This window comes from Oncorhynchus nerka, linkage group LG23, assembly GCF_034236695.1.
Source record: "Oncorhynchus nerka isolate Pitt River linkage group LG23, Oner_Uvic_2.0, whole genome shotgun sequence".
Lineage (NCBI taxonomy): Eukaryota > Metazoa > Chordata > Actinopteri > Salmoniformes > Salmonidae > Oncorhynchus > Oncorhynchus nerka.
In genome coordinates, this window is record NC_088418.1 from 58,895,148 (window position 1) to 58,909,243 (window position 14,096).

The window sequence follows — 14,096 nt, forward strand, 5'->3', positions numbered from 1 at the left end:
GCCCATTAGTAAGGACAGCCCTGTCTGGTACCTCTGTGTATAGAGAAGCTATTTGACCGTAGCCCATTAGTAAGGACAGCCCTGTCTGGTACCTCTGTGTATAGAGAAGCTATTTGACCGTAGCCCATTAGTAAGGACAGCCCTGTCTGGTACCTCTGTGTATAGAGAAGCTATTTGACCGTAGCCCATTAGTAAGGACAGCCCTGTCTGGTACCTCTGTGTATAGAGAAGCTATTTGACCGTAGCCCATTAGTAAGGACAGCCCTGTCTGGTACCTCTGTGTATAGAGAAGCTATTTGACCGTAGCCCATTAGTAAGGACAGCCCTGTCTGGTACCTCTGTGTATAGAGAAGCTATTTGACCGTAGCCCATTAGTAAGGACAGCCCTGTCTGGTACCTCTGTATAAAGAGAAGCTATTTGACCGTAGCCCATTAGTAAGGACAGCAGCCTGAGGATCATCATATAAAACTTTCACCTATTTTATAAAGTTGTCCCCTAGACTGAATTTACTTAGAGCAAATAATAGGAGAGACCACTCCACACGATCAAATGCTTTCTCAGCATCTAGGGAGAGCACAAGACCATCCATAGCACTTTGTTGGTAGGCTTGAATTACATTAAGAAGCCGCCTGACATTGTTGCATGACTTCACGGCCCTTAATGACGCCAGTTTCATCTCCTTTCACAATTAGTGGCAGCGAGTCCCGGGTAGTGGGTTTTAATGTGTAGGTGGTAGCTGAAGAGAAGTACCTGGGAGTACTAGATTTTACTGCAGACGAGTTAATAGGGTGGTGATTTTTATTTTATGAAATAGTGGTAAATACAATGCCTTCGGAAAGTAGTCAGTCCCTTTGACCTTTTGTTAGGTTACAGTCTTATTCTAAAATTGATTAAATACCCCATAATGACAAACCCCATTCCACTAAGTTTAGATAAAAATAATATCATGCAATGAAAATGATATTCACCTGAAGTGATTGTACTGCTTGATCTGTGGCAATGACCTGAAGTACTGAGTAGGGTGTTGCTGCCAACCATAGTGTCACACCTTGGTCAATATGTTTTGTGTTTTTGTTATATGTTTGGGTAGGCCAGGGTGTGACATGGGTTTATATGTTATGTTTCGTATTGGGGTTTGTAATATTTTGGGATCGCGGCTGATTAGGGGTGTTGTTAGGTTTGGCTGCCTGAGGCGATTCTCAATTAGTCAGGTGCTTATCGTTGTCTCTGATTGGGAACCGTATTTAGGCAGCTTGAGTTCGCTTTGTATTTCGTGGGTGTTTGTCCCTGTCTCTGTGTAGTGTTTACCAGATAGGCTGTAATTAGTTTCACGTTCCGTTTGTTGTTTTGTATTCATAGTTATTTCATGTACGTTTTCATTCATTAAAGTCATGAGTAACCTACACGCTGCATTTCGGTCCGACTCTCTTCTTTCAACAGACGAACCCGTTACACATAGCTTTCCACCAGCACCATACCATCCTCCAGTCCAACCAGCTGTATGATGTGAGATCAATAAAAGTAGTACCAATCATGTTGGAGGTCAATTAAATAATCAACACGTGTTTAGGTTTTACATACCAAGTGTTGCCATCAATTCCTTGTAGAGACGCCACACTGCTGCTTTTGTCACATGGGATGGCAGCAACTTTCCACTAAAGAGTTTGTGTCCTGGGTGGCATCCTGGTAACACTATTGCATTATCCTCTGCGTTGTTGTTGATGAAGTTCACCACTCGCTGCAAGTCCTCATGCTTCAGGTGTAGTCTGTGCTTGCTTGGGCCAGCTCTCTTTTTGATGGGAGACATTAGACCATTCTCCTTGTATGACTGGTGGAGGAGAGTCAGGCATGTTCTACTGATGCTGAACGACAAGTTCCAGATACTAATATTTAAACATTATTATACAATAGATGCAAAATGGCATTCTGAGATATCATTACACACAGTTCATACACGTAATAATGTAATAACTAGCAATGCGAAATGACACTCTGAAAAAACATCACTAACGTTACACACACTTCATACATGTAAATGAATCTACAATGTCTTCAATGAAAATGTTTTGACCTAAATCAGGGATTTCCTCATCGTCTGATTCATTTTCAGAGTCAGAGAAAGTCAGCATGGCAGGAATGTCCTCCAGGAAGTAGTTGATAAGAGAATTATGTTCTCCAGGTACATCACCCAATTGAATTATATTACTCTCAGTCTGCAAACCAGAATTTGTAACATTTAAGACATTTTACATTACATTTAAGTCATTTAGCAGACGCTCTTATCCAGAGCGACTTACAAATTGGTGCTTTCACCTTATGACATCCAGTGGAACAGCCACTTTACAATAGTGCATCTAGGTCTTTTAAGGGGGGGGGGGGTGAGAAGGATTACTTTATCCTATCCTAGGTATTCCTTAAAGAGGTGGGGTTTCAGGTGTCTCCGGAAGGTGGTGATTGACTCCGCTGTCCTGGCGTCGTGAGGGAGTTTGTTCCACCATTGGGGGGCCAGAGCAGCGAACAGTTTTGACTGGGCTGAGCGGGAACTGTACTTCCTCAGTGGTAGGGAGGCGAGCAGGCCAGAGGTGGATGAACGCAGTGCCCTTGTTTGGGTGTAGGGCCTGATCAGAGCCTGGAGGTACTGAGGTGCCGTTCCCCTCACAGCTCCGTAGGCAAGCACCATGGTCTTGTAGAGGATGCGAGCTTCAACTGGAAGCCAGTGGAGAGAGCGGAGGAGCGGGGTGACGTGAGAGAACTTGGGAAGGTTGAACACCAGACGGGCTGCGGCGTTCTGGATGAGTTGTAGGGGTTTAATGGCACAGGCAGGGAGCCCAGCCAACAGCGAGTTGCAGTAATCCAGACGGGAGATGACAAGTGCCTGGATTAGGACCTGCGCCGCTTCCTGTGTGAGGCAGGGTCGTACTCTGCGGATGTTGTAGAGCATGAACCTACAGGAACGGGCCACCGCCTTGATGTTATTTGAGAATGACAGGGTGTTGTCCAGGATCACGCCAAGGTTCTTAGCGCTCTGGGACGAGGACACAATGGAGTTGTCAACCGTGATGGCGAGATCATGGAACGGGCAGTCCTTCCCCGGGAGGAAGAGCAGCTCCGTCTTGCCGAGGTTCAGCTTGAGGTGATGATCCGTCATCCACACTGATATGTCTGCCAGACATGCAGAGATGCGATTCGCCACCTGGTCGTCAGAAGGGGAAAGGAGAAGATTAATTGTGTGTCGTCTGCATAGCAATGATAGGAGAGACCATGTGAGGTTATGACAGAGCCAAGTGACTTGGTGTATAGCGAGAATAGGAGAGGGCCTAGAACAGAGCCCTGGGGGACACCAGTGGTGAGAGCACGTGGTGAGGAGACGGATTCTCGCCACGCCACCTGGTAGGAGCGACCTGTCAGGTAGGACGCAATCCAAGCGTGGGCCGCGCCGGAGATGCCCAACTCGGAGAGGGTGGAGAGGAGGATCTGATGGTTCACAGTATCGAAGGCAGCCGATAGGTCTAGAAGGATGAGAGCAGAGGAGAGAGAGTTAGCTTTAGCAGTGCGGAGCGCCTCCGTGATACAGAGAAGAGCAGTCTCAGTTGAATGACTAGTCTTGAAACCTGACTGATTTGGATCAAGAAGGTCATTCTGAGAGAGATAGCGGGAGAGCTGGCCAGGAACGGCACGTTCAAGAGTTTTGGAGAGAAAAGAAAGAAGGGATACTGGTCTGTAGTTGTTGACATCGGAGGGATCGAGTGTAGGTTTTTTCAGAAGGGGTGCAACTCTCGCTCTCTTGAAGACGGGAGGGACGTAGCCAGCGGTCAGGGATGAGTTGATGAGCGAGGTGAGGTAAGGGAGAAGGTCACCGGAGATGGTCTGGAGAAGAGAGGAGGGGATAGGGTCAAGCGGGCAGGTTGTTGGGCGGCCGGCCGTCACAAGACGCGAGATGTCATCTGGAGAGAGGGGAGAAAGAGGTCAGAGCACAGGGTAGGGCAGTGTGAGCAGAACCAGCGGTGTCGTTTGACTTAGCAAACGAGGATCGGATGTCGTCGACCTTCTTTTCAAAATGGTTGACGAAGTCATCTGCAGAGAGGGAGGAGGGGGGGGGGGGGGAGGAGGATTCAAGAGGGAGGAGAAGGTGGCAAAGAGCTTCCTAGGGTTAGAGGCAGATGCTTGGAATTTAGAGTGGTAGAAAGTGGCTTTAGCAGCAGAGACAGAGGAGGAAAATGTAGAGAGGAGGGAGTGAAAGGATGCCAGGTCCGCAGGGAGGCGAGTTTTCCTCCATTTCCGCTCGGCTGCCCGGAGCCCTGTTCTGTGAGCTCGCAATGAGTCGTCGAGCCACGGAGCGGGAGGGGAGGACCGAGCCGGCCTGGAGGATAGGGGACATAGAGAGTCAAAGGATGCAGAAAGGGAGGAGAGGAGGGTTGAGGAGGCAGAATCAGGAGATAGGTTGGAGAAGGTTTGAGCAGAGGGAAGAGATGATAGGATGGAAGAGGAGAGAGTAGCGGGGAGAGAGAGCGAAGGTTGGGACGGCGCGATACCATCCGAGTAGGGGCAGTGTGGGAAGTGTTGGATGAGAGCGAGAGGGAAAAGGATACAAGGTAGTGGTCGGAGACTTGGAGGGGAGTTGCAGTGAGGTTAGTGGAAGAACAGCATCTAGTAAAGATGAGGTCGAGCGTATTGCCTGCCTTGTGAGTAGGGGGAAGGTGAGAGGGTGAGGTCAAAAGAGGAGAGGAGTGGAAAGAAGGAGGCAGAGAGGAATGAGTCAAAGGTAGACGTGGGGAGGTTAAAGTCGCCCAGAACTGTGAGAGGTGAGCCGTCCTCAGGAAAGGAGCTTATCAAGGCATCAAGCTCATTGATGAACTCTCCGAGGGAACCTGGAGGGCGATAAATGATAAGGATGTTAAGCTTGAAAGGGCTGGTAACTGTGACAGCATGGAATTCAAAGGAGGCGATAGACAGATGGGTAAGGGGAGAAAGAGAGAATGACCACTTGGGAGAGATGAGGATCCCGGTGCCACCACCCCGCTGACCAGAAGCTCTCGGGGTGTGCGAGAGCACGTGGGCGGACGAAGAGAGAGCAGTAGGAGTAGCGGTGTTGTCTGTGGTGATCCATGTTTCCGTCAGAGCCAAGAAGTCGAGGGACTGGAGGGAGGCATAGGCTGAGATGAACTCTGCCTTGTTGGCCGCAGATCGGCAGTTCCAGAGGCTACCGGAGACCTGGAACTCCACGTGGGTCGTGCGCGCTGGGACCACCAGATTAGGGTGGCCGCTGCCATGCGGTGTGGAGCGTTTGTATGGTCTGTGCAGAGAGGAGAGAGAGAACAGGGATAGACAGACACATAGTTGACAGGCTAGAGAAGAGGCTACGCTAATGCAGAGGAGATTGGAATGACAAGTGGACTACACGTCTCGAATGTTCAGAAAGTTAAGCTTACGTAGCAAGAATCTAATTGACTAAAATGATTAAAATGATACAGTACTGCTGAGGTAGGCTAGCTGCGTTGTTGACACTACCCTAATCAAGTCGTTCCGTTGAGTGTGAAGTTTCTACAATGCTGCTTTTCGGGGCTAGCTGGCTAGCTAGCAGTGTTGGTTACGTTACGTTGCGTTAGGAGAACGACAATAGCTGGCTAGCTAACCTAGAAAATCGCTCTAGACTACACAATTATCTTTGAAACAAAGACGGCTATGTAGCTAGCTATGTAGCTAGCTACGATCAAACAAATCACACCGTTGGGACTGTAATGAAATGAAATGAAAATGTGATACTACCTGTGGAGCGAAGCGGAATGCGACCGGAATGCGAAAGTTCTATTCAGTAGACGTTGGCTGGCTATTGGCTAGCTAGGAGTGTCTCCTACGTTAAGGACGACAAAATAGCTGGCTAGCTAACCTCGGTAAATTAAGATAATCACTCTAAGACTACACACTCTAACTACACAATTATCTTGGATACGAAGACAGCAAAGACAACTATGTAGCTAGCTAATACTACACTAATCAAGTCGTTCAGTTGAGTGTGATAGTTACTACAGTGCTACGGTAGCCGGTGAACGTATGCTAGCTGGCTAGCTGCTAGGCAGATAGGAGGACGACGAAATACGATAATAACGCAATTATCACTCTAAGACTCCACACTCTAAACTACACAATTATCTTGGATACGAAGACAGCAAAGACAACTATGTAGCTAGCTAACACTACACTAATCAAGTCGTTCAGTTGAGTGTGATAGTTACTACAGTGCTACGGTAGACGGTGAACGTGTTGGGCAGATAGGAGACGACGAAATACGATAATTACGCAATTATCTTTGATACAACGACGACTATGTAGCTAGCTAAGAAGAAATTGCTAAGATTAGACAAATCAGACCGTTGTACTATAATGAAATGTAATGAAATGTAATGAAAAAGTTATACAACCTGCAGACCGAAGCGCGGATGCGACCGGCTCGCTCCAACCCGGAAGTAGTAACACTAGTTCCTGGTCGAATGAAAACAGACAGAGGCCTAGTCTACCACAGTTAAATGTTTATTCACAGGAACGTTCTGAAGTCAAGAACGAATACAAATCAATTCATTTTATACTGACTTCTCACGTCCACACATACACAGCCATACGCACACACACACACACACACACACACACACACACACACGCACACACGCACACACGCACACACGCACACACAAACAGACGCACACATATGTCCTGCTACACACACACTGTCTTTCTCACTATCCAGCCGACAGAGATAGTGACCTTGTCCTTGAGACATACTCCCCGTTCTCTCCCAAATCTCTAGTCAGGTCGGCACCGAGCTCAGACAGTCTGTGTTTAAAATACCATAAAGACATATTGTTTTACCCTAATTCTGACTAGGACTACACATTTATTGATTATGATTTTATACATTCTAATCAATTCCATACAATTATATGTTTCAGGACGGAATATTCTAATCATTCAATTAACAGACAATTCTCACCTATCAGTAGTCCATCACAACATTTTACCACTGGCCTTTGTCAATAGCTCCTGTTAAATTCAGGGCAGCAATGTTATTGAGAGCAGTAGCAACATATTTGTAGTTCTCTGTGGCTAACGTTATATCTTTCAGAAAAAAACTGCAGTAGAAAGGATTATCTACTGTTAAGATATTTTATCAAGGTTTAAGATAAATGATTAAATAATTCTACCCAGAAACTTAACCATTAGAATTGGAGGTTATGTAGCATGAACAAGGAGTAATTAAAAATAATAAACACAGCTCCAACTAGGTTGGAGGGGGGAAGAGAGGAATGCATGTGTGTGCTTAACGAAAACAAAGAGGATCCTTAACCTATGTTTGAACCGACCCGGCTATAACTGTGGACATATTATAAGACAGCGAGAGCCCCTCCAGGTTTTCCGTATCTGGGGGGGGACTGGAACTGTCAGCTAAGTGGTAATAAACTGTGGTGAGACTTCAGGAGATAATCCAGATATAGTGTGTAATGTATGTGAGTTAGTGGGTTGGAATTGACTTTTTTTCTGCTTTGTCTTTGTCGGAGAAGAGGAGGGACATCTAAAACGCTATGACGAAATGTGAGGTATATAAACCAATGTACATGGTATTATGACCAGCGCTCTCGAGACTAAACGCAATTGGCTCATTTTGGTAGACTGGTCTTTGTCTATTTTATGCAAATAAGGATCTTACAAATTCTTAGAAACAGACAGAGTGATTTAAATTGATTTGGTTAATGAACACATATAGGAATTGTTAAATTCCTTTAACATCTACTGTTACTGTAATTTAATTATGCCAATGTGCTTTCATTAATTGAAAACGGAGACCAGTCTTTTTAATAATAGGTAACAGAATTTATTCTTGGAGCGCGCTCCCATTTCACCACGAGCAACAGTTTATATAGAAATCATGACGTCATTTCATTGCTTTAACCTTTTAAGGATAGGGGGCAGCATTTCCACTTTTGGATAAATAGCGTGCACAATTTCAACTTCCTGCTACTAATGCCAGGAATATATTATAGGCATATGATTAGTAGGTGTGGATAGAAAACACTCTGAAGTTTCTAAAACTGGTTCAATCATGTCTGTGACTATAACATAACTTATGTAGCAGGCAAAACCCAGAGGAAAAACTGTTCAGAATTTTTTTTTTTTTTTTCCTCTGACGGTTCCCTCAGTTGTCTTTGCCAAGGGATATTTGATAGCGACCATTTTACAGTTCCTGTGACTTCCATAGGATGTCACTAGTCTTTGGAATTGGGTTTAAGTTAATCATTGGTGCAACGAAGAAGAGGCACATCCTGGAACAACGTTACACTGTTGAGAGTTACGCAAGAGGGAAAATGGTGCATGTTTTGTTTACTTGCTCTATTGAATACAGATTGCCCCGTCTACAATTTGATCAATTATTAACGTTTAAAAATACCTAAAGTTGTATTACAAAAGTAGTTTGAAATATTTTGGCAAAGTTTGTAGGCAACTTTTGAAATGTTTTGTAGTGACGTTGTGTTTTGGCAAGCTGTTTTTTTCCGGATCAAACCTGCTTTATAAATGGACATTTTGGGTATACATGGACGGAATTAATGGAAAAAAAGGACCAATTGTGATGTTTATGGGACATATTGTAGTGCCAACAAAGAAGCTCGTCAAAAGGTAATGCATGTTTTATATTTTATTTCAGCGTTTTGTCTAGCGCCTGCTACGCTATAGTTCTTTTGTTTACAACTGGTTCAGGTGGGTGCATGCTATCAGATAATAGCTTCTCATGCTTTCGCCGAAAAGCATTTTTAAAATCTGACATGTTGGCTGGATTCACAACGAGTGTAGCTTTAATTGAATATCCTGCATGTGTGATTTAATGAAAGTTTGAGTTTTATAGCGTTTTATTTGAATTTGGCGCTCTGCATTTCCCGAGGCTATTGGCCACTTGAGACGCTAGCGTCTCACTATCCCCAAGAGTTAACAGAATCCCCTCCTCTCGACCGGGACAAAGTGAGGTGAAAAGTTAATTCTAACTTACTAACACACTCCCAGGTAACTTTTGACCCCTAAACATTATCGATCAACATTGAGCTGACAGTTCTAATTAACAGAAAACCTAAGAATGCACTCACTGTCTTATCTAAAACCCCCAGAGCCCCGTTCTGTAGGTTCAACCATAGGTTAACGACCTTATGTATTTACACAGTCCACAACCCATTTGTTTCTTCCTAGTTGGAATGGTGTTCATTAACTTTAATTACTCCTTGTCCATGTCTCACAATCCCTTCTTATGAACTCATATTGTTAATCAGATATAATAAAACAGAGTATAAGTTTTACTTCATTACAGTTCCACTTAAAATGATTTGTTCAGTCATTTAATCATAATTTTCCCAACATCTACGCATAACGAGCAGCTCATTTTATAGACACAAGATGCTACACCCCAGACCAATCTGAAACTCATCTCTTGGCATGTCCAGCCAACTCATTATTCTTCAAAGGGAATCTTTCTGGATCCACAGGCTCAACACACTGCGTCATCTTGGCTTGAAACTGTTTTTATAAATTCTAAATTGTTAAAAAAAAAAATCCTAATTGAATATTTTATGTGTATTACTGTAAATATTGAACACATTCTCTGTGTATGATCATATATTTTGATACATTGAATGATAATATTGTGAAACTATGTTATACATTTTTACCTTTTTCAGGAAGTGATGTCACTGAGTACTGCCCCTATTTAGGACCTTCCACCTCCACCTGGGATATGGATACCTAAGGATCCAAACTTTGTTGTAAATAAATATCAGCTGGGAGCATGAGCAGCAGTTTGCTACCAATCCAGCACCTGCGGAAAGTAGCTGGATGTGCGTATGTTCTTCAGCTTTTGAACATGAACTCTCTACCATACAGCACTCCTTTTTGAGACTCTCTTTTCACAAGTCTAGCTGTCTTTTGACGTTATGGCTGAAATAGCAGACTCTCAAATGGCAGGCCAAGTAGGTCATTTGAGTTCTCAGAGGATGATTATTCCCGGATCATAATGAAGGACTCGCTTTTTGATGAAACTGGCCCAACGACAGACTGCAATGCAGACTTAGTTATCACGTCTCTCAAGAATCTACGGATCCGTGAGACAAAACAATATTATCATGCAGTCACCTTAAGTGATTATCTAAGGAATAAAATCATTCCACGAGGATTACAGATACAGAAAGCACCTGCTCTTAGTTCGAACAATCCCTCTTTTTGTGACCGATGGTGCGAGATTCTTAATAAATACTTTCTTTTGATTTAATGGCGCTTACCATACAATAAGTGACAGAACAATTGGGAGCAACCAGAGATCAAGTGACACAGTTAAATGTTGATCTAAAAACCAAGATCACTGATAAGGACAAAAGAGAGAACATTCTGACCAATGTGGAAAACATTTGTGATAAACTTGCGGAGGAGACAAAGACAAACAAGTGGAAAAAGTTTGAACGTGATACAATGGACTACAAGGCGCAGAAGGTATATTTCTGGATACAATTGACACTCCCCCACGAGCAAGCTGGAATGGTTAACACCAGCCCAGCAATAATCCTAGAGGGCCACTACTGTGGTGATCAACCAACTCCCTCACATCTGACTGCAGTGACTGATGTGGTGTACTCCTCAATGTCATCGGAAGAATCCTGGAACATATTCCAGTCTGTGCTCGCAAAACAGTTCACTGGTGCTTCCTCCTTAAGTTTTTGCTTGAAAACCAAATGGAGGGCAGGGGAGAACTTTGTACGCGTCTCTGTGTTTGGAGTAAAGGTGGTCCAGAGTGTTTTTTCCCTTTGGTTGCACATTTAACATGCTGGTAGAAATGAGGTAAAATGAGGTAAAATGGATTTAAGTATCCCTGCATTAAAGTCACCGGCCACTAGGAGCACCACCTCTGGATGAGCGTTTTCCGGAACAGGATGTCTTGCTCCCAGGCAGACTAAATCACTTTTTTGCCCGCTTTGAGGACAATACAGTGCCACTGACACGGCATGCAACGAAAACATGCGGACTCTCCTTCACTGCAGCCGAGGTGAGTAAGACATTTAAACGTGTTAACCCTCGCAAGGCTGCAGGCCCAGACGGCATCCCCAGCCGCGCCCTCAGAGCATGCGCAGACCAGCTGGCCGGTGTGTTTACGGACATATTCAATCAATCCCTATACCAGTCTGCTGTTCCCACATGCTTCAAGAGGGCCACCATTGTTCCTGTTCCCAAGAAAGCTAAAGTAACTGAGCTAAACGACTACCGCCCCGTAGCACTCACTTCCGTCATTATGAAATGCTTTGAGAGACTAGTCAAGGACCATATCACCTCCACCCTACCTGACACCGTAGACCCACTCCAATTTGCTTACCGCCCAAATAGGTCCACAGACGATGCATTCTCAACCACACTGCACACTGCCCTAACCCATCTGGACAAGAGGAATACCTATGTGAGAATGCTGTTCATCGACTACAGCTCGGCTCATTCAACACCATAGTACCCTCCAAGCTCGTCATCAAGCTCAAGACCCTGGGTCTCGACCCCGCCCTGTGCCACTGGGTACTGGACTTCCTGACGGGCCGCCCCCAGGTGGTGAGGGTAGGCAACAACATTTCCACCCCGCTGATCCTCAACACTGGGGCCCCACAAGGGTGCGTTCTGAGCCCTCTCCTGTACTCCCTGTTCACCCACGACTGCGTGGCCACGCACGCCTCCAACTCAATCATCAAGTTTGCGGACGACGCAACAGTGGTAGGCTTGATTACCAACAACGACGAGACGGCCTACAGGGAGGAGGTGAGGGCCCTCGGAGTGTGGTGTCAGGAAAATAACCTCACACTCAACGTCAACAAAACTAAGGAAATGATTGTGGACTTCAGGAAACAGCAGAGGGAACACCCCCCTATCCACATCGATGGAACAGTAGTGGAGAGGGTAGTAAGTTTTAAGTTCCTCGGCATACACATCACAGACAAACTGAATTGGTCCACTCACACAGACAGCATCGTGAAGAAGGCGCAGCAGCGCCTCTTCAACCTCAGGAGGCTGAAGAAATTCGGCTTGTCACCAAAAGCACTCACAAACTTCTACAGATGCACAATCGAGAGCATCCTGGCGGGCTGTATCACCGCCTGGTACGGAAACTGCTCCGCCCACAACCGTAAGGCTCTCCAGAGGGTAGTGAGGTCTGCACAACGCATCACCGGGGGCAAACTACCTGCCCTCCAGGACACCTACACCACCCGATGTTACAGGAAGGCCATAAAGATCATCAAGGACAACAACCACCCGAGCCACTGCCTGTTCACCCCGCTATCATCCACAAGGCGAGGTCAGTACAGGTGCATCAAAGCTGGGACCGAGAGACTGAAAAACAGCTTCTATCTCAAGGCCATCAGACTGTTAAACAGCCACCACTAACATTGAGTGGCTGCTGCCAACACACTGACACTGACTCAACTCCAGCAACTTCAATAATGGGAATTGATGGGAAATGATGTAAAATATATCACTAGCCACTTTAAACAATGCTACCTAATATAGTGTTACATACCCTACATTATTCATCTCATATGCATACGTATATACTGTACTCTATATCATCTACTGCATCCTTACGTAATACATGTATCACTAGCCACTTTAACTATGCCACTTTGTTTACATACTCATCTCATATGTATATACTGTACTCGATACCATCTACTGTATCTTGCCTATGCTGATCTGTACCATCACTCATTCATATATCTTTATGTACATATTCTTTATCCCCTTACACTGTGTATAAGACAGTAGTTTTGGAATTGTTAGTTAGATTACTTGTTGGTTATTACTGCATTGTCGGAACTAGAAGCACAAGCATTTCGCTACACTCGCATTAACATCTGCTAACCATGTGTATGTGACAAATAACATTTGATTTGATTCATGTTTGCTTATGGCCGTATACAGCTCATTGAGTGCGGTCTTAGTGCCAGCATTGGTTTGTGGTGATATATAGACAGCTATGAAAAATACAGATGAAAATTATCTTGGTAAATAATGTGATCTACAGCTTATTATGAGACACTCTACCTCAGGCGAGCAAAACCTTGAGACTTCCTTAGATTTCGTGCACCAGCTGTTGTTTACAAATATACATAGACCGCCACCCCTTGTACCACCAGACCACTGTTCTATCCTGCCGAAAAAGCTTAATACCCACCAGCTGTATGTTATTCATGTCGTCGTTCAGCCACGACTCGGTGAAACATAAGATACATACGTGATCGTGGTTTGTCTATTCTATTTTCGATTGATTGTACGTTGGCTAATAGGACCAATGGTAAAGGTCGATTACCTTCTCGGCGACGGATCCTGACATGACACCCAGACCTCCGTCCCCGATACCTCATCTCTTTCTCCTTGGCCTGGTATGAGATACAAAGCAAAGCCCCAAAATTGCCCTCCCTGGAAGCCTGTGTATAATCCACACTTCTACATGTGTGAAATATGACACATTTAAGCACCCACCTAATTATTTAATATGGTATGGGAACATACTGTATTGATATCTATGGATCACCTCCCAGTGATCATTGGTCATGTGTCACCCCTGCAGGCAGAGTAGTGTTAGGACAGTGAACTGTGTAGACTGAGGAGGGGCTCCACTGTGCAGGACTGCTACTCTGTTCCTGACTGAGTTCAGCTCCTCCCTCCTTTCCTGTGTCTCTGATCAGACACACTGGGACTTTGTAGACAATAATTACAGTACGTGAAACCTAGAATCTCTTCTACAACTTAAGAATACAATATCCAAATGGTCTGAAGTAAGGAAGTCTGTTTTGGAAGATACCAGATTTGAACCTTTTTGTAGATAGGTGGGTTCATGGTTCTCCATGAGATACTCAATAATAATGAGTTAAAATGCAGTAAGGAACACATGGGATAGTGACTGAATATGATCTAACAGCTTAGAGTTATCAGACAGATATTGTTGTTCAGCTCTACTACACACTGTGTCATTGTACTGGATCATCTCCTCCCCTCAGCAGCTGCAGTAGGTCCCAGCTGTAGCAGTACAGTCACTGTG